We start from the raw sequence: 27,907 nt of genomic DNA, 5'->3' as shown, positions 1-27,907 counted from the left end.
GACGAGGAGAATTTATTGCTCAGATTCGCCTGCCACGAAACATGAAACTCGCAGGATTATTCTCTCGGTGATTGCGCATAAAAAAAGGAAATCACTCACGAATTTTCGTCGTCGCCCAATCGATGATGTCAAACCCATTCTATATTTTTTATTTTTTTCGTCGTCGATGCTCGGCCATCGAATGCGGATAACAAACGCAGCCCGATGTCGATGTGACGCGCGCGCGTGATTTTTCGATAGAAAAAGGCGACGGGCGCGAAAAGCGTGTTACACGCGAGCAGCATTCGTCAAAGTTACACAAAAGAGCTCCCAAGTTATACAAGTTCGACAGTTCCAGGAACTTGGAGAACTCGTTCCGCTATTTTTGCAGCGCATCGCGTGTTGCACCGAATAAATTCTCTTCTCTTTCGCGCTTCTCTATACTTTAGATAGATCGCTTTAATGCTTTGAGCGCTGATCTTCATTTATCAGGAAAATTCTTGTAAAGAACTAGTTAAGAGTTTCGAGTAAGCAATTACAAGTTTCTTGTCGATCTATGAATATAATTATTGTATAACGTGGATGAAATCTAATATATATGCGATAACGCGATACCTATAAGGATTTCTCGTTCTTGACGTTAAGCATTAGTGGAAACGAACCCTCGCGAGAAACCTACAGATTTGCAGAATCGTAAGTAAAACTTTTCCGAAAGCGTTGCGTTTACAAAATTATGGCTCTCCGCCGATTTTGGAGAACCGAAAATTCGCTTCTTACTGGTCAACAAAGCGGATTACCTATCCAAAGGAGATTTTCACGGAAAAAGGGAGTCGATGGTTAGAACGCGAACGAGACGGGAAATAAAATGAATTCCGACGGTAACTGTAATCTAGGAAATGCGACTCGGAAAAGCAGCAACCTTTTGAGCCTTGAATTGATCTTCTCGTGAAAACTCATTTCTTACGCTCATTTCTCCTCGCGAAAACATTGAAACAATTCAGAAACACAAAACCTTTAGCTTTTCTCTAGTAAACAATTTAAAATGTAACAACTTGTATGTTTTTCTGACAATAGAGTTTACTTTTTAAAATATTAATAATAAATTTGTAAAATAGAAATTAAAAAGTAGAAGTTCAAAATAATACTGTAGGTAGACAATGTTTTAAATAAAATTAATAGAATTATCTTAATTATTATATTAATTTTCTAGAAAAAGATTGAAATAAACAAATAAAACAATTTATATAAAATATATAAAAAGATTAGTTAAATATACAACTAATATCAGTTATATCATAATAATTAATAGTAAAATAAGTCAAATCTGATTTTTTAGTTAAAAATTATGTTGCATTATTTCCAAACTACTTACGTATTTAATTTACAATGAATTTGAGATACTATTTCGCATCAGTCACACCAGCAGTTATTTCGAAAGAACAAACATAAATAATAAATAGGTAAGGAATGTTCTTCCGTTTCTTCCAGATGAACTTTATTTCATACATCACTTCTATTTTCTGTATTTACAAAGAAAGCGACTTTTATTGGCAAAAGTGGGACGCGCCCTGCATCGGCGAGTTCTGTCGTGATACATTCACGCGATCTTTCTGATAATATCCCACGACATTGTGCATAACGTTCAAGATAAATTCTACACGAGTTCGCGAACAAACATTTCACGGTAATTGATGCTGAATCTTTTTTTATGCTACGACGCGTTTTCGCGTGGCGAATTCGGTATTCGCGCATGCACGCGAATCGCGAACCGGGTCGGCTTTAGATCGCGCCACGACGGCGTCCCCCATGTAGATACATTCGCGAACACGCTGTGGTACTTACTGTATCGCGTGGCGCATCTCGTTATCGTGCGCATGCTTCCCCATTTTGCACTTACATCGCGCTCGAATGCTGGCGATGACGAATGCCTTCCCGTACGGCGTTACGCGCCGTGTGCCTGTATTCTTGATGCAAATGCCGCTTTTCGTGCCGACGATGCCTAATGCATTTACCACGACGGTCGTGGATGCGCCGGGAAACGATCGCACCTGCAGTCTGCATCTTTCGTCGGAGCATTAGCGCGGTATACGCGGTGGCGCGGAATACGGGATTTATAAGCGGTGCGATTGCGACGTGATGTTCATTTATTCGAGCAGAGAGCTAGTTAGCCCGGGATTAAATGTTTGCAGCAAATTGAATGAAGCGTTACGAATGTATGGTGAAGCAAGAAGAAAAAGGCTCGTCAGACATGACGATACACATATATATATGTATATTACGCGCGCACGTATGTTTCATACGGGTCAGACAGAACTGTGCTAATTAATCGCGCCAAATTGCACGTATAAACATATTTTCCGTGTAATGATACTACTTCTCAACAAGTCTCATTATGTCTATTATTAAAATGGCTCTCGGAGGAATTACAATAGCAATGAAAACATGGAATGTCGATAAAATTCAATATAGCCAATTACAAACTTGTCGCGCGATATATTACTCTCGGTTAATTGAATTATAAAAGTGCTGCGTCCCATACCTCGTCGGACCATCGTCGAATGGTGACTTTCATGTAATTGGCAAGTTCGTAATACGACCGACACGTAAAATTACGTAAGTTATGGTCATCGAACAAAAAGTTAGAGAAACTCAGCAGCGGCTAGTCCGAGTAAGATTTTTTAAAATTCTTATTTATTTTATCCCGAATGTATTACCACGTTCTCCTTCACGGGTGGTAATGCAAGAATAACTTTGACTTCACAAAAGAACACAGTGTAGTCGAAAACGCAAAAATAACGGTTGCTATTCTAATTTAAACTACCAAGAAGTACCATTTTAAATTGAGATCTGAAAAAGGAATCTTGATTAATTTTAGTTCGTCTTGAGTCGCTGCATTATAATCCGTTTACGCATTTCTCAAGACTTTAAATAGCAGAATATCTTTACTTCAGTCCGTCTTATTGCAAATTGTGTTACCAAAGGAAATCAATATTATTTTATGCATTTCTTTTCGAGTCACACCGTGTGCATTGCGGTTAATGGAGAACGCGGCATTGCTGCGCTGTTCTCGACGATGGTCTGGCATAACGATTTTTCTTCTGACTTATGTGCACCAGTAACCTTGATACAACCTCCGTTCAAGAAGCAAAACGATAATTTCTTATATCGATGTTTTATGGCGGTGCTGTGACTATTGCTTGCGTCAAAGGCAATATAAATGCAAGCTATTATTAGTATGAAATTGAAGTATGCACGTTTTAAATTTTCTATCAATAATTTTCGAATAATTTCGAGAGAATTAAATTATACAATTATATTAATATGGTCATATTTTCGTCACTTCTTTCACATTGATTAATTGTCTCAATTAGGAAGAACCTAATTTTGTAATTTCGATAAAATATCTTGATTTTGGACTAATCAATATTTGTATAATTTAAAAGTACTATGCAATTATAAAATTGTTAAAAATTGAAACTATGATTTCATATCTATAAATGTGTTCTCCAGATTTTTCCTTTTCTTACAAATATCCAATTGACAATTGGAACGTTCGACTTATCGCTGACTCCTGAATTTCGACTCCATTCATCGTCACACTTGATAAACTTTTTATACGTCTTATTCCTTTACTTTGTCTATTTGGTTAAACGTGAAATTTCCTCAAGGCTCTCGTCTGTTCATGCTATCGGTCATGATCACTCCTCGCCATCCATCTACTTTTCACCGTTGTTTTATTTCTATCTTGCAGAATATGTTAGGACCGATAAAACAATATTTCTCAAGGTACTACACGAGCCAAAAGTCAGATTTTATTATATTTTGCTATTTCTTATGTTTCTTATAAACTAGAGATGCATACGCGAGCCATTTATATGTATAACATTATTAACAAGAGTGCTCCGTGCTTAACTCGGGATATTTTTTCATAAATGATTGTTTAAAAGTTTATCTTTATTTATATTGTAAAAGTAAAAATAATTAAATTTTGGAAATAAATAATATTTCGAAAAATGAATAATAAATCATTGTTTTAAGATCACCCACTCCCTATCAAAATGTAAAGTTCTGAACTTATCTCATCAGAACCTTTAGGATGTAACATGCAATGTAAGTAGAATTTTTTCAAAGTAAATTCAGTGTAAGTATCCAGTGTAATAGTCTGGCTATAAGCCAAGCTATTTCAAATAATATACTTGGTAAAACGAATAGACAGAAACTTAATTTTCTTGCATTTAGATGTTTTAGAATGTTCAATAATTGTTAAGTGAGTACAACTATATTATGTCAGTGCAGTCTAAATGTCCAACATACTGATAAATCGAGAGATAACGGTAACAATAGCACGTTTATGATATAAATAAAATTTAAAAAACTACTTTCACAGTGTCAGTTCTGCGATGAAGATGTTATTATTCTCCCATCACAAGCCGCCGACACAGTGTTCACGTGGTGACCCGGCAGACTTCGTTTTATTATAAACGCCACCGAGTTATTATAGTCGAAAGAGATTATATTGGCTGTGTTGACCCACGGTACGTCGAGTTTAATCTATCAGCAAGAAGATCGAGCACCTGAATACATTAACCCCTTAATGTTTATCTTTTGTTTTTTTATCGTGTACATAAAATATATATCGTACATGTAATTGCGAAACTGTGTGTATGGTGATTCCAATTTAATAAACAATAAAGTTTAGATATTATATTATTAATGTATCATATATTATTGTGATCACTTATATGTATATATACTGTTCCTGTAAAAGAATATACAAGACAATTAAAATCCTTTTATTATGGAAATATAGATTATTCTTTGTTAGTTGACCGAAGAATAATCTGTTTTTTACGTGGAAAAAGTTTTACTGAAATATATAAAAATGAGACCAGATATATAGATCTGAAAATAGTTATATAAGACACTAAAGCATAACGATAGTGCTGCAAAAAGTTTTGACATTCTAGTAATCGGCTTGAACGTCCAATATAATTATTTAGATTTTTATAGATGGTTCAATAATTATTAGATAATAATTATCATTTATAATCATTCATAATTATTTTTAGATTTGTATCTAGCCTAATTTTTATATGCTTCAGCGAAATCGTTCTTTCCATGTATTAGTTACTTGATTAGATTTTAATTTCTTGCGAATCGCGTGATTAAGAATACTTGATTACAGTTGGATATAGTCAAATCGATTCTATTCTTCAGACTCGTTTGACTACGCACTCTTGCGAACTCACGGTATATTAAATATTGTCACACGGTTACTACCATGATATCGACAGTTCTCGATTTTATTGGAAGGCCGCAATTGCTCGCGCTGAAAACGCTCAGTATTTTATACCGCGCAGTAGTTACCAGAGAAACCATGAGTGAGTGAGTGAGTGAGTGAGTGAGTGAGTGAGTGAGTGAGTGAGTGAGTGAGTGAGTGAGTGAGAGAGAGAGAGAGAGAGAGAGAGAGAGAGAGAGAGAGAGAGAGAGAGAGAGAGAGAGAGAGAGAGAGAGAGAGAGAGAATAGGGATGAATGCAGATGGTCCTGTGGCATTCCGGTGACACAGCGAAACGTGATATCGCATATCGATTCCGGAATCCTTCGCGTTTCCTCCGGCGCGGCGTAGTCTCGATTAATCCCGCATCGAGACCAGTGGTTTCCGAGAAAGTTTTTTCAATATCCAAAATGAAAGTTATAAGAACAACGATATATGTAACACATCAAGAACATCAGTGAAAATTTCCTAAATTTTTTGCTAAAATGATTAATATAAACGGTCAAATCGAACGGCGGCATCTACATTTTCTGTCATTTCCTTTCCTTCTTTTTTTTTACTACTCTAACAATAACAGAGAATTTTAAAAACCACTAACGCTAGACAATGCGTACCTATTCAAAGAAAAATGCATGCAATCACGTTTATGATAGGATAACGTTTCATCATATTTGAAAATATTGATATTTTGCGCTATAAAAACATGATGTATCACACAAAACATCATATATTTTGCAAATAAAAAATTGCTACATAAAAAATACAATAGAAAAATCTGTCGATTTAATAATGGATCTGCTGTACACCTATGTGTGTATTATTTTCCGTTTTCGAGCTTACAATGTTAATATTCCCAAACAAGTTTATTTCAAAAACTTTGCTAGCAAAATGAAACTAAAGACAATAAACATCTCTCTCTTTCTCTCTCTTAAAAAAACACACAGAAAATTCCAAATATAATGCAGCAATTAATTAATATTGCCAAAATAATGTAATTTATAGTGAAATATTATTATTTTTATAGATAATAACATAAAAATCGATATACGTGGATTCACGTGGATTCACGCAATCCATCAGTGCATTCCAGACATATACCATCTACTGGCAGGATACATCGTTCATGCAAACGTATCCTGCGGCACATCTCAAGAATAGAACCGCGAAAGAGACACGGTACACGTGGGAACCATTCTGTCTCAAAGATATTCGAATTTCGGAAAGTTCATATGCGTCCCGTATGCATAATATCTGCGCATTGGTAGATCCTTAAATAAAGCATACATATTAAGGATTTTTCCATCCATTTTCTTCGCACTTTCATTTTTTACCATTTTAATCGAAAAGATCTAATTTTTAATCCTCTAAAGGCACGTAATAATTACTCAAATAATTATTTATAATATTATACAAAATTATGACACATTATATTTATCATAAATTATATTTCAATATTATTATCAATAATAAGATAACTGTGATAAAAGAAAAGGATAAAAATACCATCAACATACTTCCTTTTAGATAAATGTTCTGAAATTTCCAAATTTCCAAATTTTGCGAATGACACAAGGATTTCTATTTATATTAAGCAGTTTGTATAGTCTGATCATATAAAGAGAACTGCAAGAGAACTAATATAAACGATTTTCATATAATACTATTCGAAACAAACGATGTATGCATAATACAGCGTTCGGGATTCAGCCTCTAGAAATTATGGCAACGACAATGGTTGTAGGATTGCATATCTTAATCTCCGGGATTGAAAGAGGTCATCGCGCGCGTTTAATAATTAATCGGCTTTGCCATGAAGAACTATGTAGCACAAGCAAAATAAGCTTTATTCGCGTTTCAAGTGAGTTGCGCGCGTACACAAAGCTGAGGGGGCGGCTCTCGGTTAGGTTGAATTCATGATGAGCAGCCAGCTTTGACCATGTCCCACATCGAAGTAACGAGAATACTGTAGCGCGATTGTCATTAGAGGGAACATCAGGACTTTATTTGACCAACAAGAGCTCGGCATAATACCGACTGTAATCTTCGGATAGGGTAGGCCGATAGAATGAATTTGTGATTGCAAGTCTCGCTTTGTAATATCACTGCTTTCATATCAAAGTAGAAACCCCAGAGACCAGAGAAAGACCAAAAGAAAATACCTATTTAGTTTGTTTGCTATGTTTCAGAATATTTGATAAAAATAAAATTCAACTATTTCAATTAATAGAACACATGAGATTCACGTCATCGAAACAAACATAAAAATATATATGAATGAGCTTGAAATAAATAAAAAACATTCTCTCCCTGTTTTGATAAAAAAAATATCAGACCTTTCGTATTTTATTTTATTTTATTTTATTGGAAACTTCACAAAACGGAGTTTGCCGGAGCCGTTCGTGATGACGAGGATAACACGCGCGTGCCTGAATTTATATACCGGACGTGTCGCAAAATACTTAAATCCCAAATGCAAGAGCAACCACTTACTGGAACACCGTAATTCACGTATTTACATGCATTGAATTGCAAATATTCGAACCACGAGCTGGATTCTGTCGTTCACGTTTTGTAATTATTAACCCATGTTAATAATTAAAAGTTATAGCTTGTTCTTAAACTTACATTACTGATCCTATTGAAACGTAGTTTGTCTAAAAATTCAGACTCATAATAGTCATTACCAAAATGTTTCTTCTTAAAGTGAAAATTTTGCAATTGATTAACTATTAATTCGTAATTAATAAACTCTATTAATCTAGCTAATTCCCGCGTCGTAATAATTTTGCCGTCTTATCTCGATTTTATTCACCAAATTTCTTAAAAGCTCGTTTTCTTTTATCGATTCGTCAGAATAATCCAACTATCATCAAAATCGAAGTATGCCCCATTAAAGTCGCTCGCAAGCAGCCGTTCGTATAACGAGAATGCGGTTAAGAAGTGATAATTAAAAGGAATATTAGCGGCACATTCGCTCGAAAGTTCGCACCGAAGATTTCAACCTACGTTTAGTTTAATCGCTTTTATTACCTCCCGACCAGTAATACTAGAATGGGAATGCGGCTTCTCGGTCTTATCGGCCTTCTCGGCACGGTATGCTCGGTGTGCCTACCCCCACTTTTATTTACATAAATTATTTTTACAAAATATTTAGGCTAGAGTCTACCTATTTGGAGGCAATAGATTATAATATATTATAACATATTAGTTCATTTGTATTCATATATTCTTTAATGTTTCAATAATTTTTACAAATCTATTGCCTCGACATTGAAACAAAAAAAATAACTCACCGGTCGATGCGCAACAGCGGAGTTGTAGCCCTGCGTTGATCTGTAACATAGAAATATTTTTACATTAAAGTAGCGTCCAACATAATCGATACTTGAAGTAAATAATTATTGCCAGTCGCGAAGGATGGCAATTGCTAGTTAAAAAGTGATATTTTCGGTTGCCGATTGCCAGTTTTTGTTACCACACTGCAAATCTAAGTGTTTTATTTAATACACTTTTGTAGTCACTTTTTAAACGTTTAGAAACGTATTCAATATAAAAACACATAGAGCGTTTTTCAAGCCGTTACACAAAAAATATAAAACACTAAAACCGAGTTAAAATAAAACACTTATTAATTGAAAAAGCGTTTAAAGTAACGTTTAAAAAAAGTGACTACAAAAAAGTGTATTAAATAAAACACTTAGAAAAATCTTTTACGCGACACGACGAGTTGGGAGTACCCGATCACAAGCGCAACCGAAAATAACCCTTTTCAATTACCAGTTGATCGACGCCATCGTTCGCGACTGACGACGGAAAACGGAGCGTTAATCGGCGACGTATTGTAGAATGCATGGCCCTCTAAGAGAGACGCGACGTTCGCGACGTAATATCTCTTCTCGCATATCTCGCATATGCCGGAGTCGCCGGAGATCGAACTCCGGTCGAAAACGAAATTACGGAGTTAAACCTCAGAATTCGCCACGGAACTGACAGGACAGCAAAATATAATAAAAGAAACACAACTACTCACCCCATCGGTCGCTCCGCCGTCGCCCGATGCCACCCAGGCCTCCTCCTCGATGCTCCAGGCTCCAGCGTTGATCCACTGTCGCATCTCTGTCGGCGCACTCACTCGTTCGCGCGTATGATCGCGCGATATTTTCTACTACACTTTGCACGGCACTCCCGGTATTAATCTCGCGACGCGGCGCGTACTTGATCACACGGCGACGAAAGAATTACGGCGAAGAAGCTACGAATTAAGCTATACGATCAGCTAGACGTCCGTCACGTCGACCCGATGTCCCGCAGGTAGACGCGACGAGGGAGTCTAACATGGCGGAGAGAATTTCGTAAATAGCGCGGCCAACTTCACTCGCCAGGAGCCAGGAGCAATCGTGGCGTCGCGAGGACGCTACACTTGCTGTTTGTCAGGCGATTTCGAATAACTGCAATTAAATTGTCGATTTATGAACGTTCACATTCGTGTCTATCACCCACGATCGCGAAATATCAAACCACGATTAAGTACAATAAAGTTAAGCGTACACGACTGTGATCTGTAATCGCTAATTAAACACGTCGTGGCGTTACTCGAATTAGGGTCCGTTTCTATTCTTTATTCGTATCCGTGTTCCAAAAACGACGAAATTCATTCCGGAGCCGCGCGACACGACGCGACGCGAGATGCGAGAGACGAGTCAAGTTGACGGTTGAAAAAAGCGAGACCGCGATCATCTGACCGAAAGAATGTAAGTAATCTAAAAGTCAGTATTATCGAACGCGATATACCTCGTATCCGTATAAATTCCGCGAAGCACATGTATTAAATGCACATTCGATATCACATATATCCACATACATCACAGTTTTCCGTGATTTGAAAACGGAGTCCGACGATACGTAATATAGGTATGTAACTCCGCGCTACGATCTACGATCCGAGAGTCAGTAAATTCCAAGACGAGGTCGCGTGACGCGGGCGCCGTGCCGCGACTTTGCTGTAAACATGATGGAGTGGGAGTAGAGTGACTAAGCGCGTGGCGCGCTCGATGTCCCTAGTCACCCTACCCCTACTCTCTATCCCCACTACTCATGTTACCGCGGCGCGCGGCGCGGCGCGGCGCCCGCGAGTCCGTCGTTGCTTTTGAATCGCGTCGCGGAGTAACATACGAATCGCCGCGCCGAGCCGACGTTTCAGATTACGGAAAACTGTGATACATCGAATGATTAGCTAATACATGTACTTCGCTAAATTTATACCGATACCGAGGTATACCGCGTTCGATAATACTGACTTTAGATTACATTCTTCCGAATTTCGCTTTTTTTCAACCGTCAACTTGACTCGCCTCTCGCATCTCGCGTCGCGTCGTGTAGCGCGGCTACACGCTTCGGAATGAATTTGTCGTTTTCGGAACACGGATACGGATAAAGAATACGAACGGACCCTAATTCGAGTAACGCCGCGACATGTTTAATTAACGATTACAGATCACACAGTCGTACGCTTAACTTTATTGTACTTAATCGTGTTTTGATATTTCGCGATCGTGGGTGATAGACACGAATGTGAACGTTCATAAATCGACAATTTAATTGCAGTTATCCGAAATCGCCTGACAAACAGCAAGTGTAGCGTCCTCGCGACGGTTGCTCCTGGCGAGTGAAATTAGCCGCGCGATTTATAATGAAATTCTCTCCGCCATGTTAGACTCCCTCGTCGCGTCTACCTGCGAGGGCATCACGGGCCGACGGGCATCGAGCGTGATCGAGCCAATCGTATTCATTGTAATAGCTTTGTTCGTTCGTATAGCGTCTCCGACGTAATTCTTCCGTCGCCGTGTAATTATAAGTATGCGCTGGAATGCGCCGCGTCGCGAGATTAAAGGACTATCGCACACAAAATTGTATAGGCTGCATAAAGATAGCATAAGACCGCTGGACCAATGAATATCTTATATAAATCAATATGGCGACTTTATGCTGGATGCTCATTGGTTTAGCGGTTTTATGCTACGCTTATGCTAAGCTATGCATTTTGTGTGCGATGGCCTTAATAACCGGGAATGCCGTGCAAAATGTCGAAAATATCGCACGATCATAAGCGACGATGTTGTCGCGCATGAACGAGTGAGTGAGTGTGCCGACGGAGATGCGACAACGGCCCAACGGAGCCACGGAGGATCGTGGAGAGGAGGAGGAGGCCTGGGAGGCATCGGGCAACGGCGGAGCGACCGTGGGGTGAGTACTGCATGACAATGAGTAGTTAGTAGTTTATTATATTTTGCTGCCCTGTCCGTCCTGTGGCGGATTCCGCCACTTTTGAGATTTAACTCTGGCGCAATTTCGGCCGTAGTTCGATCTTCACCGTATGCGAGATATGTGAGAAAAGATACTACGTCGCGAACATCGCGTCTCTCTCTTATTATTCGCACGGTCGCAATATTATTTGAACAATTATCTTTGGACGCTGCTTTAATGTAAAAATATTTCTATGTTACAGATCAACGCAGGGTTACAAGTCCGCTGTTGCGCATCGGCCGGTGAGTTAATTTTTTTATTTCAATAGGTATGTCGAGGTAATGGATTTGTAAAAATTATATTACAAACGTAAATAAAATGAAAGATAAAGATAATTAACGTAAAGATAATTAATGTAGCGGTAAAGTGTTTTGTATTACTTTATCTGATGAAATACCTGAATATATTATTTCTACTAATTTCTCTACATGTTCCTGCAATTATTACAGAATAAAAAACAAATAAAACTAAAAAAATTAAATGGTAAAAAAGACAAGCTTAAAAAGTTTAAAATAATAATAAATAAATAAACAGGTTTAAAAAGTTTAAAATAATAAAAAATATGAAAAGGTAAAATTTTCTAAAAATTTAATACATATGTAATAAAAAAGTTATTTTTTAGATTAAATTTTTAGAAAATTTTACCTTTTCATATTTTTTATTATTTTAAACTTTTTAAACCTGTTTATTTATTTATTATTTTAAACTTTTTAACTTGTCTTTTTTACCATTTATTTTTTTAGTTTTATTTGTTTTTTATTATTATTTAACTTACTTTTTAATAGAAAGGAATTCCTTAACATCCCGCGAAGAGAGGCGTAATAGTTTCACTGGCTATTTTAATAATAAAATTACTGGTTAAACTATTCTTCCTACTGCAAAGAAAAGATTTGCAATTCGCCAAATTTACAATTCGTCCGCAACGAATACTACTAAAGAATTCCAAAATTAATGTTATAAATTAGAGAAGCGTGCGATGTCTTTAATATTCATTTTATAACTTCCAAGGGAATTTAGAGTCACCAACTTTGTCGACAACTCAAGTTTCGTGATAATTATTACATTGCACAACTTAAAACTTGAATGTTTGCGAATCTTAGTTTTTAGTCGTACTTCAATATTGGTATTTTTTAATTATAAGCGGGTTTATCAAATTTATTGTAATGTTAAGGAAATTATATAGTCAAAATAATATTATTAATATTTTAATATTTTAATAAAAGTAAAAAAGTTAATAAAATCTATAATTATTTATAAAAATGTAGAAAATCTATATACAATGAGATAGTTATTAGATCTCATGTTATTAAACATCTATTCTTATAAGTTTTTTTTTTAAGTTAAGTTATCAATAAATAAGAATGGTGAAATAAGCTGTGAAAAATTAAATTAAGCTGACTTTATTTTATTAATCATCTTTATTTAGTGGTTACTTGAATTTATATTACTTGAAGCACTTGAAGGAAATATTTAATAACATGTCATCGAATAATTATATCACTACGTATGCAATATTACTGACTGTTCATAACTATCATACAATATTTTAATAGCATTACGTTCCATAGAAGTAGTTCGTTTCTTACAATGAGCTAAGTACTCCCAAGTCCTTGATCTTCAACCAAAATGAGATTAATAAACTGTCGTTTCAAGATATAAAACTATATCTTTAGTCTGTTATAAATCTCGTCTGTTACACTTTTTTATACGAGATTTATAACAAAAAACTGCAAGTATCGGTCTTAAGAAATTAAATAATAATAAATTCTAAAATAGTTAATATATAAAATAAGATATATGTGTAAGGATATATACATGTAATGTTTTAATGCTATGTAAGAAGCAGAAATGTTTTTATCTAAAAATCAAACAAACCTAAAGGTATAGAGAGGAAATACGGAAGACATGTTTACATTTGTATTGTGGATACTGGTATTAATTTCATTTCTCTTGGCAATACCGTTGCCGGCTGACAAGTTTCTCTTTGCTCCGTGTGTAAAGTTCAAGCGTAGGAAGTTAGGCGATAAATTCCGCACAAAGAGATACCACGGGACTCCCGCGATTCTTAAACTCTAACGATATTGTCGGCGTCGCGTTAAAATTTATGAGCTGGAATCCGTACCGAAAAGTACAACGATTAATTTAGGCAACGAACGTCCGCACCGAGTTGCATTCTAACAAGAAGATTCTTATCTTTACGCCCGTAAAAGATATAATAATTATCCTCAGAACTATGAAATAAATGGCAACTCTGAATTAAAAATAATAAAAAGTAATTCGAAAACGTCTCCTTCTTCTTATAGATAAATTCAAAATATATTTTAATTTATTTATATTAGTACATTAAAAAAATTAATTATATTATGGAATATGGAGAATATCCGAGCATTATTTCTATATAATAGTGTTCTATTAAATTCATGCAAGTTTCTAGAATTCAACATTTCGCGCAATAATGTGGCATATTGAAATATAATAAGATAAGCGAAATTTTCCCAAATTATGTGCATTATACCGCTAAAACGGGTATATGTGAAATATATGCGAAGCGCAGAATGCCCACTAGGATAGTAATGTATCCCTTTTGTACATTTGTTCCATTTACATCCATCGCGCGTTTCGTAAACGGGAAATGCAACGATGACGCAACTTGCAACCAAGCGTTTATATGCGACCGGAAGACACATTCATGTGTAAAAAACGTCATAGTAAAGTACATGTAGCGTAGAATACGCGCGGCTTTATACAAGTATGATTATAATAACACTGTAAATATGGCATTAAAATTACATTTTACTAGTTAGATGCGTTTTGTAACGGAGAAAGAAAGAGAGAGGAGAGACAGAGAGAACGAGAAAGACAAAAAGAGAAATGCACTAAATAAATATATAAAAGTTACTCGACTTTAAGTCTTAAAGTTTATTCTACTTGTTTTCATGTCTCTATATTTCGTTAATTCAACTTACATACGTAGATTTTTAAATATTATTTATGAAATAACTCATCCTCTCTTATTATTATTCGTCTATAATTACAAAGTGATAAAGGATATTTTGTTAAAAAAGTTTTAGAAACACTGTTACCGAGCACCTACATTGAGTTTGTCTCGACGTGAGAACGCGAAAGGATTAAATCGAAAATGTCAGAGATGTAATATACTACGTAATAAAATAATTTCTTACGTATTGTTACTGTGTCAATTGCCACATATTTTCTCATTATATTATCTTAGATTACGTGATATGCGCGATGTTCTCGACAAACCGGTTACTAAGGATATCCGTAATTTACCATGTATATTTAATGATTAAGCAACGTGTGGTGCTTGCGAATTGCGCCATGTTCGCGATTTTGCGCATTTTACGAAGGAAAGCACGGCTTTACAGCTCTGTATAAACGCGTAACCTCGCGCATTGCATCGTCACAGAATGAACAAGCTTTGAACGGAGTTCGGGAATCGATATTCGAGCTAAGCTTCCGCTTACAAACGCATCGATTCTTGTTTTCACAAAGCTGACCGTAGCCATTGGGGAAGAAATATTTTTGGTACGTTTCCTCCTTTTACGTCTGAGTTTATAAAAAAGCGGCGCTTCTTGACAAATAAAAATACAGAATTATATAAAACAGAAAAATAACGTATGTCATACATTCTTTCTTGTTTTACGTACTCGTAAGGGCCAAAGCACATAACATGACGTAGCGATATACGACGGCCGTAGTCTCCGATCTGACAGATCAGGATACGCCAAAGCTTGTGCGTTACTTACGTCCACGACTACGACTGTCATATGTGCTTTGGCCCTAACTCTATTCTCGTTTTACATATGCTATTTTTACTATTTGTTATAAAAGAAATTATTTTCAATGCGACAAATCTATGTCACTATTTATAGTATATTTTACTTATTTTTACTCTTTTTATTATTTTTAATTAAAATATACATATAAATAAGAGGAATATTTGAACGTAAAATGTAGTTCGAGTTAGTGTATGAATAGTAATATAATTCAATAGTTCTCGCGATTGTACTAGAAATCGAATTGAGAGGGTGGAATAGCTCGAAGCCACAAATTTTAGAGATGCGCATGTCAATCAGTAATTAACTCGTATTCCCCATTAGTTGAGTCTAATGCTAAATGCGTACTGGTTATTCCATCATTAATAGCTGGCAGCAGCTATTAAATGGAATTAATTAAGACAACAATTTGACTGAAATTACAAATCGTATGTATATTTAATTTTTATTCTTCAAATTGGAGTTACTCTATTCGGGTCTTAATACATTTTGATATCCTCATGTTTTACTTTCTTTGATAAAATAATATACTTACAAAGAGCGTGCAAAAACTTCATACTTTTACTAATTCACATATTTTAAAAGCCAAACGAAGAAATATGGCAGCTGCTTTAAACTACGAACGCTAACTTTCGTGATAAACATTCAAAATTAACAGAGTTTCAGAAAGTTATACTTTAAAGATGTTAATATGTGATAAAGTCTTATTTGCCAACGGTTTTCAAATGGGCTTCACTATATGACCGTAATGTAAAACCATGTCCAATTACCAAGTTAAAATTATCAATAAAAATTTCATCAACACATAAATTCACTGATTTCTACGCGTTACCGCCAACGAATCTTCGCCAAAAATTTTCACCCGGTATAAATATCATTTTGTACATGCTAGTTCTGTCTTTGTTGCGTATTTAATTAATTAGCTAATTAAATAGTTGACTTTATAAAAGAATAATTAAAAGAACCAAATAATAATTCTTTATAAAAGAATAATTAAAATAAGAAAATAACCAAATGTTTTTTAAGAAAAAAATTTTACTTTTAAATCATATCGAATTAACAGGAATCTAAATATAGAAGTCGATGAATTCTGTAGATGATATGTTGATCGATCTCGACGACATTGTATTTTTAATAACATTGTTCATAAAGTTTTTTTTTATAATTTCAAGATGACTCAAAATAATTGCTAAGACGGTTAAAATTAAAAATTTTAATAAATAATTTTTAATCAAATTTTGCTTAAAAAATTAAATCTTAAATCGTTCAAAGACTCTGTAGCTCTTTATTAAAAAAAAAGAGAGAAAATGGACTGGGTGTTAATTTCTTTCGCACATATTTCGTTCAAATACTTTCGAATATAATTAATTAATAATAATATGGTAACGTTAGCGAGCGGTTAAAAATATCGAGATTACTTGCGATATTAACCCTTTTCAAACTATCAACTTGGTTTTAAGAATTTTCTTTATGTCAACTCACACAATTAGCAGAAACAGTAAAATTATGCTAAAGTGTAATGTGTTATTTCCTTCTTAATATACATATAAATAACCCAGGTAGCAAGCTGACGTTATTTGTCGTCAGTTTGACGTCGAAATGTCATTAAAAACGTTATTTTGACGTCAAGATGATAAATAACGTCAGCTTGCTACCTGGGAAGTATGAAATATGCAACATACTGTGCGTGAATTAATATTACGGCGCGCAAGCAAACTGCACGGAAATCTGCTAAACGCAAAGGGTTATAATAAATACAGAGTATAACAGAAGAAATGTTTATGTATATTCCTATTCTCTTATATTCTGTCAAGCAGATACGTGCACTTATCGAGCCTTTTGTTTTACGCACAAGTGAAAAAGTGTGAAATATTGCACTTATACGTGATGCGCGTTTGTACAGCGGTAATATTGCGTTATGACAATATGACGATAGCGTTGCATGCGAATACGGTTGCAAGAAAATTTACTCCCGGTAGCGGAGTATTCGCCTGTGTCCTCAACTGCCTCTTCCGTGTGTTCCAGCCCGTTGCTCGTCTCAATCTCGTCGAGGACGTTCACTTCCACTCGTTTGCAAATCGATCGGAAGAACGCGGTTAATCAACGCCCGTTAAAAATTGGATAATGCGATCGCGCGCAACGCGCGTTGACATTGCCACGTATTATATATTAATACGCGACAACGCGAGAACGCGCGACGTAACGACTCGCGGGATTCGCGCGCGACTTTACACCTCGCCGGCTCGATCTCGCCCACGGCGCGGGTAAGGTTATTAAAAGTTAAGAGGGAATTATGAGGAAAAGTTAAGAGAAATGTACATAAGTGCTGGTTTACAACTTTGCTTTAAAGAGTATTTAAGCTCTAAGCCGTAAGAAATTGACCAATCACAGTGGAATATGAGGAAAATACTCGATTGTCATTGGTCAATTTCTTACGGCTTAGAGCTCAAATACCCTCTAAAGCAAGGTTGTAGACCAGCACTGACGTCCGATTGTATAATATTCGCTAAGAAAGACGAACCTCAATGTCCGTACGTGTATTATCTACGCACTGTTAAAGTAGCGTCGAATTGACGAATTATATACTCAATTTGAGTCATTTTTAATCATTTCTAATCATTATAGATCGCTACTACTCTCCTACTTAATATGTCGTTAATTCAACTAAATTAATGGAGTCAAAACAATATATTGTTTTATGTTAAGATAATAAATTTCGACATTCATGGTAGTTAAAAATAACAAAATGTTATTTAACTTAAGGTACTGATTTAAATTTCATCCTTTAATAATATTTAACAGTGCGCGACGTTTTCACGCGTTACACACCTAAGTACCACAGTTTGATACATTTATAACGATTATCGCCTAAACGCCCTAAACGGTTTCGATATCGCACCTTCGGGTACGCAATTAATGAGTGGCGCGAAACGCGATTTACGGAGTATCAAAGAAACACACGGTTTGCTACGATCGCGCTGATTGGCGCGACAATTGCGACGTTTGTGCCGAGTGCGTTCGGCAATCCCGACATCCTCGTCCTCGGCGCGCTCGGTTTACCGCCCGCGCCCGCGGCCCGCGCCCGCACCGACGCGCACCGCGAACAACTTCACTCCGATCTCGCGACTCGACGCGACGCGTAGCGCTGCATACAGACTTTCAAATCGGACAGCTGACGCCTAGGGCAGAGTTCACGTGACGTGATCTCACAATGTCGTGTTTACAATTTAGACAAGGTGCCTCGCGAGGAGCAACGAGACAGCCACTCAATCACTGTCGACCATGTGATACAGATATATTCACGTACAGGTAAAACGGGTGGTCTCTCTCTCTCTCTCTTTCACGTGTTTTCCGCTTAGAACATATATACCTGGAGGGGGAATGAGGGCCCGAAAGTGTATCGAACATCTGTGCGAGAGAAAAATGTATACATGGAATAATTGTGTGCATGCGCCGAAAGTGATAGACGCTATAGAGAGAAAAAGAGAGAAACTATAGGAGCGAGAACGAGACTATACAGAGAGAAATGATCTCGATGTATGCGCACAGAGAACAATTATTCCATATAACCTTTCTCTCTCGCACAGATATTGGACATACTTTTGGCCCACAGGCCACAGTAGGAGGCATAGGCAAAAATTCCCCTTCCAGATATATATATATATATATATATATTCTAAGGTTTACAGTCTCGACGTTAGATCTGAGAATCTGATATGTTTCTCTGATATATGAGCGGCATCCCTCGAATACGCAATGGAATAATCCTTTGGCGACGAAAGTCCAATCAACATTTGATCCTTAATTGTGCCTCTAATCACTGCTTTACGCGCCGTACCGCGTCGCGCGTAGGCGAATCGACTAACGTACGTGCGGGGCGTGCGTGTGTGTGTGTGTGGGTCGCGCGTTCTGAATTCGCAAGAAATTGTAATTACAATCACGTACCTTGTATATTAATATTACATTCGTAATATGCGATACTCACGTTAGACGTGCGAGGCACTTAGGATATTCGAATCGTAGTCGGTACTGTCGGTAGATGCGCTCGACATCGCGTTTGACTCGCTATATCATACATCGATTCGACGTGAAATGCGTCATGCGTTATCCGCGCGAATTGTTTCGTCGAAAAGCGCGTCACGCGCATAATCAAACGTCAGAGCCCTTCGCGATCATTTACGACCGCGTTAATGTATTTAATCGCGATACTAATGAGCCGCTTGTTATTTGCGATATAATTGAATTAAATCGCTGCTTACGTAGAATTACCAGTGATTGCTTCTAATCGAGATCGGAGTGAAATTGTCCCGTATCCGGCCGTAAGAATCAATTTTTTTTTTTAAGGGATTAACCTTCATTTAGTTGCTTCTTTGTCTTTTTCTTCCGTTCAGAAAAGAAAAATGAAGAAAGATAACTGAAATAAATTAGTCGGCTAAAATTGATCGGAAGAATCGATCCGTACTCGTCGAAAGTAAATCGAATAAATAAATGAAAGTCAAGAGTGTCGAATAATATTAGATATTAATTTTTGCGCGTTATTGCAATAAACTATATAATCGACATAATCTACAAGAATCTTTGAAGTATTTGAGATAAAGTCAAAAATGAAAGAAATATTCATATTAGTGAGGATTTGTGGAATATATAAATCTGGTTGCTATCATAAATTGTTATAATCTAATATAAGCCGTAAATCGAAATAATTAATTAATGCAATTACTGATTTCAGAAGTAACCGTGTTGACCAAAAATTCGAGTCGGCGACCTCCATGATCTCCAAGTGGTGAGTCAAATTCTGTTTAGCTGTAATAACTATTAAAACTACGAATTGGTTTCGTTTGCTATTTTGAACGCGGTATCAAATTTATTTCGTCGGTAAACGCAAACAATTTCAGGAGAAATATTAATGGAAACTCATAACCTACACACCTACATAATTTAAAAGAGTTAATTGCATGTGTACGTTAATGAAATATCTCTTTATCTGTGATATCTAGTAAGAAATTAATTTATTAAAAAGAAAATGCTACTCGTATATTGCATTGCTTTTACACATATTACGTACGTAAATTACGTTAATGAGATACATACCTTTACTTTAGAAATTAACACAGATTTTAATATTAAAACAAATATTAATTGTAACATGGAGAACGTTACAAAAGTCCTTAATGTCAATAATTTTATTTATCGCATTTCAAACTTTTACAATGGTAATTATAATAACATTTATGATATATTTATAAATGTTATACAAAAGAGATATATATAGAACTATTAAAAAATACAATGTGTACTTTAATTTTTTTTTAAAACAAGGTGTTCAATATTTTTTTATAAAAATTTTTGTCACTGAAAAGTTTTTAATACATTTGGTATTGTATAATTCATAATCTAGTATTCTATATTATTCGAAGACCATATTGTTGCATACATTAAATTCATTCAGCTTTACTTTTTTAATAAAAAAAAAAAAGAATAAGCGTTTTATTTAAAAAAATACAAAATATTCGTGAGAAAAATTAAGAGAGATAATGAAAATTTTATTTGTTTATTACATGCCTACTCTGTTGGTTTATGCAATTTTTATTTAAGGTTTTTTTGATAAAATAAATATTTATAGAATTATACGATTATATAATTCGAATATTTGGACCACACTGTATATGAACAATTTAGGTCCAATAAATTTTGCGTTTACACAACATATTAATATCAACATATCAATTTATTACTGGTATAACTACGTTGTCATTAATGAGATGCGATACCATGATTGTCGTTTATTAATCAGCTTATTATTACATCCGATAATTAATTATTTTCTCGATAAATCCGGCCTAATCCATTTCTCATTCATCCGCACAAAAAGAATTCATTACTTGTTACATGCTAAATGTAGAAGCTTAACAGCATATTTTTATAATATCAAAGATTGATAATAAGCGTATCTCTCTTTACAAAATCGTTGTCTTAATGTAAATGCATTTTTATTAGCCGTAATAAACGTAATTAGGATCTCACGGACGCTATTGGATTTCACGGATTTCATCACGATTCGCATAAAATTAAAACGTACCATGCAGCCAGCAGCGAATATGCAAGGACATTCGTTCCAATTAATTTCTAACGAGCTCTTGATTGGTAACGAAACCCTCATTTCTGCACTTCCGTTCCAGCGAGATGCAAATTCACGCTAGTTGCTGTAAAAACGGCTCTTATTGATCTTTAAGGACGATAGCAGCTGGTGAAAATCGAGATTGGGGATCCTTCTCTTTTTTTCCTTTTTTATTCAAAGCTTCGATTCGCTTTGCAAAATGGCACATAGCAGATGTTTTATTAAATATTCGTGATATTGAAATTTGCGCGAATGTTATTAAAATATCTCTAACGAGTAATATAAATTACATATAAATATAAAAAACGTGCCACATTATTAAAACAATAAATAATTTTATAAATTTTATTACTTGTGGGTACATTATTGTCTGGATTTCTCTCATATTGCTTAGAAACAAACTTTTTAATCGGAATGGATTTGAAAGCGGATTAAACAGATTTTGAAAATAGTATATTTGCGAAATGGAAAATCTAATCCAGGCTTTCTAACATCATGAATTTACAATGTCATAAATCTGCTTTATTCCGATTAAAATTCTGTGCGATTCTGAATTTATTATGAATTATCTATAAAATCAGATATTTGGAATAGTATTTATACCTACACTATAACCGATAAGATGAAACATTCGTGAATTTAAAGAAAAAAGCTTGAAAAGAAAATCCATTTCGACAAAAAATAGACATATATATCTGAGACTCTGTATAACACAAAACATTGAAAATTTTTACGATGACAATCTTTTTCTATAAAATTCACGATAGTTTATCTTTGAATTAATTTAAATTATATTTATAAAAGATTAAGACATATATTAGAACATTATCAAAAAACAGAATCGTCAAAAAAATGATTCTGTACGACGTATCTAAAGAAAAGCATAATATATAGAAGTGTCCAAAATCTTTTTCATTGTTAGCTAATCTTAAACAGTTTCGGAAATACTTCTGTTATACTCTTCACAATGACAAATGGATGTGAATCGCTCCTCTTAGATGGTAGTTGTCTAGATAAAGCGATGGTGAGAGTGACGTGGGTCAAGCCGGTTAAGTTCTGAGCTCCGTGCGCCTGTATATATGTGTATTCATAGAATCGGGCAATACTCGATTCCGTCTCTTCACGGACGGAAATCGCATCTTCGGCAACGTGGCGTGTTTGCGCGGGGTTAGATCCGGATTACGTTCGACTCGCCGCCGTGTAAACCAAGTAGGATCAGATTAGAACGAGGCTACCCCGACAGGCATTGGACGTTACCAGCATTATACTAACGACGGGTAGATGTTGATCTCCGCGACAGGGCATAAACGTCGATAACTACGGCGCGAAATTACCTTCTCATTAAATCGAGATTAGCAGGATTACGAGGCGCGACGTTAAACCTGACATTAAACGAGATTTACTTGGTAAAATTCAAACAGAAAGGAACGGGCGCGTTAAATCTATTATATGGGCTGCACGTGTGTGTCACGTAATGGGATTTTATTCTAATAATTCTACCCGCCTGCACATTGTGAAAATTTGATACGAGGCTTTATTACCGAGCTGATTAACTATTTTAAACATAATCAGACAATGTATGTATTATCTGGCGGTAATGTTCCGCCTGGAGTAACGTTCCACGCGGTAACTTCTGAATATCTGCTGCTACGAGAGAATATTCAGTTTCTCCGGGATTACCTAATAGTCATCATGGATTAAAAGAAAGACACGAATATCGATTTATACTTCTCACCTAATGGGAGCTTAATTGGAATAACGCACGATATTCAACGCGTTGACACGACACCCCGTTTACGATAGCCGAAAGGATTGATCGGCGGGGCTTTCCGCGTCGTTTGACTCCGCTTGACATTTCTTTCGGATCTGCACGATACCTCGCTCAGGTATTCTTAAACCGGTGGCATCAACGCTCTTACTATGCGCACGACGTTGTGCGTGACGGACTACGAAAGGCAATATCCTTAGAACGTCGTCGGAATTTCTAAACTCGCGAGCACAGAGTGAAACGAATTACCGGCGATGGATATTTTTAAACGGGACGAACCATATCTACGACAGGCGACAGGCGTTGTGTCGTACTCTTTTTTTTTACTTTACGTGACTATTAAGAGCCGCGTTGATCGACAACTTACGCGTAAGAGGGCATTAAAACTGATTTTTCTTATACAGAGGATACAACATACAATTTAAAACGTCTCTCATTAAAAGTAATCGCTTTTTTGTTCTGTTATATTGTTTATCGATAACTATCATCAAGCATCGAGAAAATGAGGATAATATTATGTATAGTAACGTAAAACTTAAAAATGCTACAGAATATCAGATAAACATTATTTGATCAATTGTTTTACTGTAATCTGCTGACCAATGTGCTCTCTCTCTCTCTCTCTCTCTCTCTCTCTCTCTCTCTCTCTCTCTCTCTCTCTCTCTCTCTCTCTCTCTCTCTCTCTCTCTCTCTCTCTCTCTCTCTCTCCCTCTCTCTCTCTCCTCCCTCTCTCTCTCTCTCTCTCTCTCTCTCCCCCTCTCTCTCTCTCTCCCTCTCTCTCTCTCTCTCTCTCTCCGGATGAAGTTAAAATGATATACAATGCAGTATGGAAAACAATGTCAACCTGTCTTGCATATACATGAATCGTGTTTTTGCAAAGGCTTTGCGGACATTACTGTCATCAGGGATGAAAGCCTCGCGCCAGTATATCCGACATATCCACAGATTTGTCGGCATTTGAGCTATCCACGCGATGATTGGATTTCGAATCAAGATTATTTACTATCATGTTACAAATCGAATGGATTTGCTTCAATAGCTAACTCGTCTTAGACTCATAATTACGTAGTTTTGAGCAAACTTTGTGCCGTGTTATACAAGAGCGTTAATAATAGTTGATAAAAGTTCGACGAAGTAAAACGAGTTTGATAAACTACGTTGAAGAAGCTAACGAAGTTTTACAAAGAGAGATTGTCCTTCAGTTTAATTTAGTAATTAAATTCAATAATTCGCGAATCTTATTTCTTTCTTTTTTTTTTCTTTGAGTGATTTACACCATTCATTAAAGCCGAGGCAAATTACGTTACGCATTAAAAGCTTTTGCACGCAGAAGAATACGGCGTTGTCCATCGGCGAACTTCCAGTTCTCGATTTACGTCTCATAATTTTCCGTTTTAATTATCATAGCGCCGACCGCCATTCTTCCATTTATCCCTTTCCTTATTCTCCCCTTTCGTTCCGGTCTAGAAAAGCCCCGAGTCTCACTTCCGCAGAGGTTCTTAATAAAATCAGAATTGTTAAGTGAGTCGTTATAATTTGAAAAGGAATTCTGAGACCGCTTTGGCTAAAATTTGACATCGAAAGATGCGAGACATTGCATTTCTCTTTTATGAAATTGCTAATTTTTGCTTTTTGATCTTATCACAATTGTCTATATATTCACTGTATTTATATTTATATTTTATTTAAATTTTTAATTATATTTTATTTAAATTATATTTATAACTTATATTCTAACTGATACATATAACGTTCAATGTAATTATTATTTATTTGTAATATAAAGGCATTACTGAATATATAAATTTGTCTTTTTCCAATCGTGAATATTTTGACAAGTCAGGAAATATTGAAATAATTTTTCTCTAAAATAAATTTAGAATTTTTAAATTTATGATATTTTTGAAATCACATTTTCAGCTATCCAGTTACAAATTATTAAATTTGAGAGAATATGATTATAAGCATGGACCAAGCAATTCTAAATTTGTCGAAATTCGCGAATAGAAGAAGGATAATTTCTAAACGTCGCGCGTCGATAAGTCATCGTCATAAATATTGCGGTGGATTGAGGTCGACAAGTGACCGTCGCGAGATTCTCATTAATCGAGCGAAACGGAGCGACCAAAAAGGGACCGATAAATCATGAGTTCGTTAATCTAGCTGCGGAGTTTGCCAATATTTCACGAACGGTAATAGGTAAATCGGACCGAGTTGCGAAATCGAGAGATCGAGTACGGGCGTCGAGGGAGCCGCGATCGATTAAATATCGGCCACTGTTGGTTCTCGCGCACTCGAGCGGATTACGAGGGTGGCCGAAAGAAGGTCAAGTGGGATCACGGAGGGAAATCCAAGGGGCGATTAGGCGATGTCAGGACTGGATTATACGGACAACTTTCGATTCACAGCGATCTGAACGTCGCGCGTCGCGACGATTGAAATCGTGTCCGTTTAACTTTGAACTAAATGCACTGAGCACCCCCATTGCAGAAAGATGACGTTTTCTCAATTCTGTTTCTTTATGCGTTGAACATTGTTAGTAGACATAAAATAGGATAAAGACAAGATTTGTGGAGTGTAATCTTGTTTACCACACGTACACAGCACAAAGAAATTCCGCAATGCGGATATTTCTGAGTGCCAAACGTGCCAATTATTTTATTTCATGACTTTCTATCTATAGATATAAAATATCAATAGAAACAAAGTTAGAATTAGCAAAATCTAATAATAATAAGAAGGTATATAAGGCTTTGAGATAATATAATTAGTATCTTCATAAATTGCTATCTCCATGGCATTGCTATTTAATGATTTGACCTACCGGTCCTTATTCAACAAAGCATTGAGTAGTGCGCATAGTTCGCGCTATGACAGAGTGGCAGTCAACGCTATTGTGTCGCGAACGGCTTTGGAGATGCAGTCAAACCTCGGCAAGGCTATTTAGGCTCATCAGCTTTAATTGGCTTCGTTTGTAATTACGGCATGAGAGGAGTCCGCGATAGGGCTGGTACAACCGAAGACAATGAAGAAGGAGGCCGGAAGGAGAGGGTGGAATAACCCGAATAACCCGCGTTGACGGGGGCTGCGTCCTAGAGAGATCGGGGAAGTGAGTTTAGAACCGCCATTGTTAGCTCCTCCCGGACGGGAAAGACCCGATACAGATTCTCGCCACAGACAAAGGACCTCTTTCTTTATTCGCCAACGGGGATATCAATGCGGATACTCGATAACGTAACATCGTAGAGAATATTCGAGATATCAACCGCATTTAATTTTAGGATATATTTATATACGAGTAATATATGACTACGCGCGTACAATAATCTGACATGTTTTCAACATGTCAAAAATGGAAAGTCACTTTAGATACGTAAATAATATTTTGAGATGCATGTGATCGAAAAAGATCAGAGGAACTCTTAGCCTTTAGTAAACGTGAGCTAATATTGTTAATACCACGGGGACTTGCTCGCGGAAATTCTTCATTTCATAAATCTCACGTGTGGCAGAGCTTTGTTTTAATAAATCTTCCTTGACTAGATCCTTGACTGTTGCTGCGTACTGTAGATTGTAAAGGCAATAATTCTCGAGCGTGTTGCAAGTTTACAGCTTCTGTTACCTCGCGTAACAGCGATGGCTCTTGAAACTGTAACTCGAGAGCGAATTGCGGAGTCATTCGCATGTTACCACGTACAAGCGTGTCGAATCGTTTGACTGCGGCGGACACATTTTTCGGTAACCGCACAAACACGCGAGGCGCACCCATATGACCGTTTCCTGGCTTGAACAGGGTGGGCACGCTGCTTCGTCCGAGAAAGGGAGACGAGAGAGACGCGTGGGAATGGCCTCCTTCATACCGAGTTACGTTACGGCGTAACGCTCTTAAACCGCTTTCAGAAACAATACACATATCTCGTGAAACATTCCAAATTCAAACCGTGTTTACACAATAATTTACACAATGAACCGTACTGCGTTTACAACGATGACAATTACTATCTAAAGCATTCTCTTAACAGTCATCACATGTAATTATTTAAAAAACAGTTGTTTTTGTTATTACGATCATCATCATATTATTATGTTTATGTCCCATATCCCACAAGAGCCTTAATTATTATTATACTTGATTGCATATTATAACAATTAAGACAGTCACTAATGGTCGATTTTATCAAAGTCTCACTTAATTTCTCTCATAATTTACCAAATTCTTTATCTCTTTCCACTTCTAATTCTACAATTGAGATAAAGAGTCGGTTGAAGTTAACCAATATTGATAAAACCAATCATAAATCTCTGAATAATCCTTCCCGAGGGAATTCCGGGACCTACCATCTTCAGGATCTATGAATAGTCGCAACTTCGAAATTTCATATTCGAGAATCGACTGGCTAACATCTTGTCATCGCGATCTCCCGCTGGTACCTTTACCACCTTCGATCGCCAGCCTTTCCCAGACATTCCCCGAAATTCAATCATCCTCTCGAACTATTCGCCAGGAGCGGAAGTACATCATTCCGCTGCCGTTGGTTCCCCCGACGAGGGTCGCCGGTTGGGAGGACGCCGCATCACGCCGTCCTCCTCTTTCTCCACAAGCTACAACACGTGACGCGAACACGTGGGAAGGAGAGACCGCCGGCAAAGAGACCTTTCTCTCTCC

At 36.4% G+C, this 27,907-nt stretch overlaps 1 protein-coding gene across 1 annotated transcript in view; it reads left to right on the top strand.

Annotated features, from left to right (window-relative positions):
- Positions 1 to 18,482: 18,482 nt before the first annotated feature.
- The window catches only part of Phlpp (PH domain leucine-rich repeat protein phosphatase), a 77,741-nt gene continuing 68,316 nt past the window's right edge, over positions 18,483 to 27,907 (top strand). The window contains exons 1-2 of the mRNA XM_071701819.1: positions 18,483 to 18,664; positions 20,085 to 20,138. The gene's annotated coding sequence lies outside the window, so the exon portion shown is untranslated. The remainder of the gene's footprint in view (positions 18,665 to 20,084; positions 20,139 to 27,907) is intronic.

This window comes from Temnothorax nylanderi, unplaced genomic scaffold (genome assembly GCF_030848795.1).
Source record: "Temnothorax nylanderi isolate EJ_2023f unplaced genomic scaffold, tnyl_v1.0 TNYL_tig0027_pilon, whole genome shotgun sequence".
Lineage (NCBI taxonomy): Eukaryota > Metazoa > Arthropoda > Insecta > Hymenoptera > Formicidae > Temnothorax > Temnothorax nylanderi.
The sequence above is the reverse complement of the archived record's forward strand: the minus strand, read 5'-3'. Positions and strand labels throughout refer to the sequence as shown.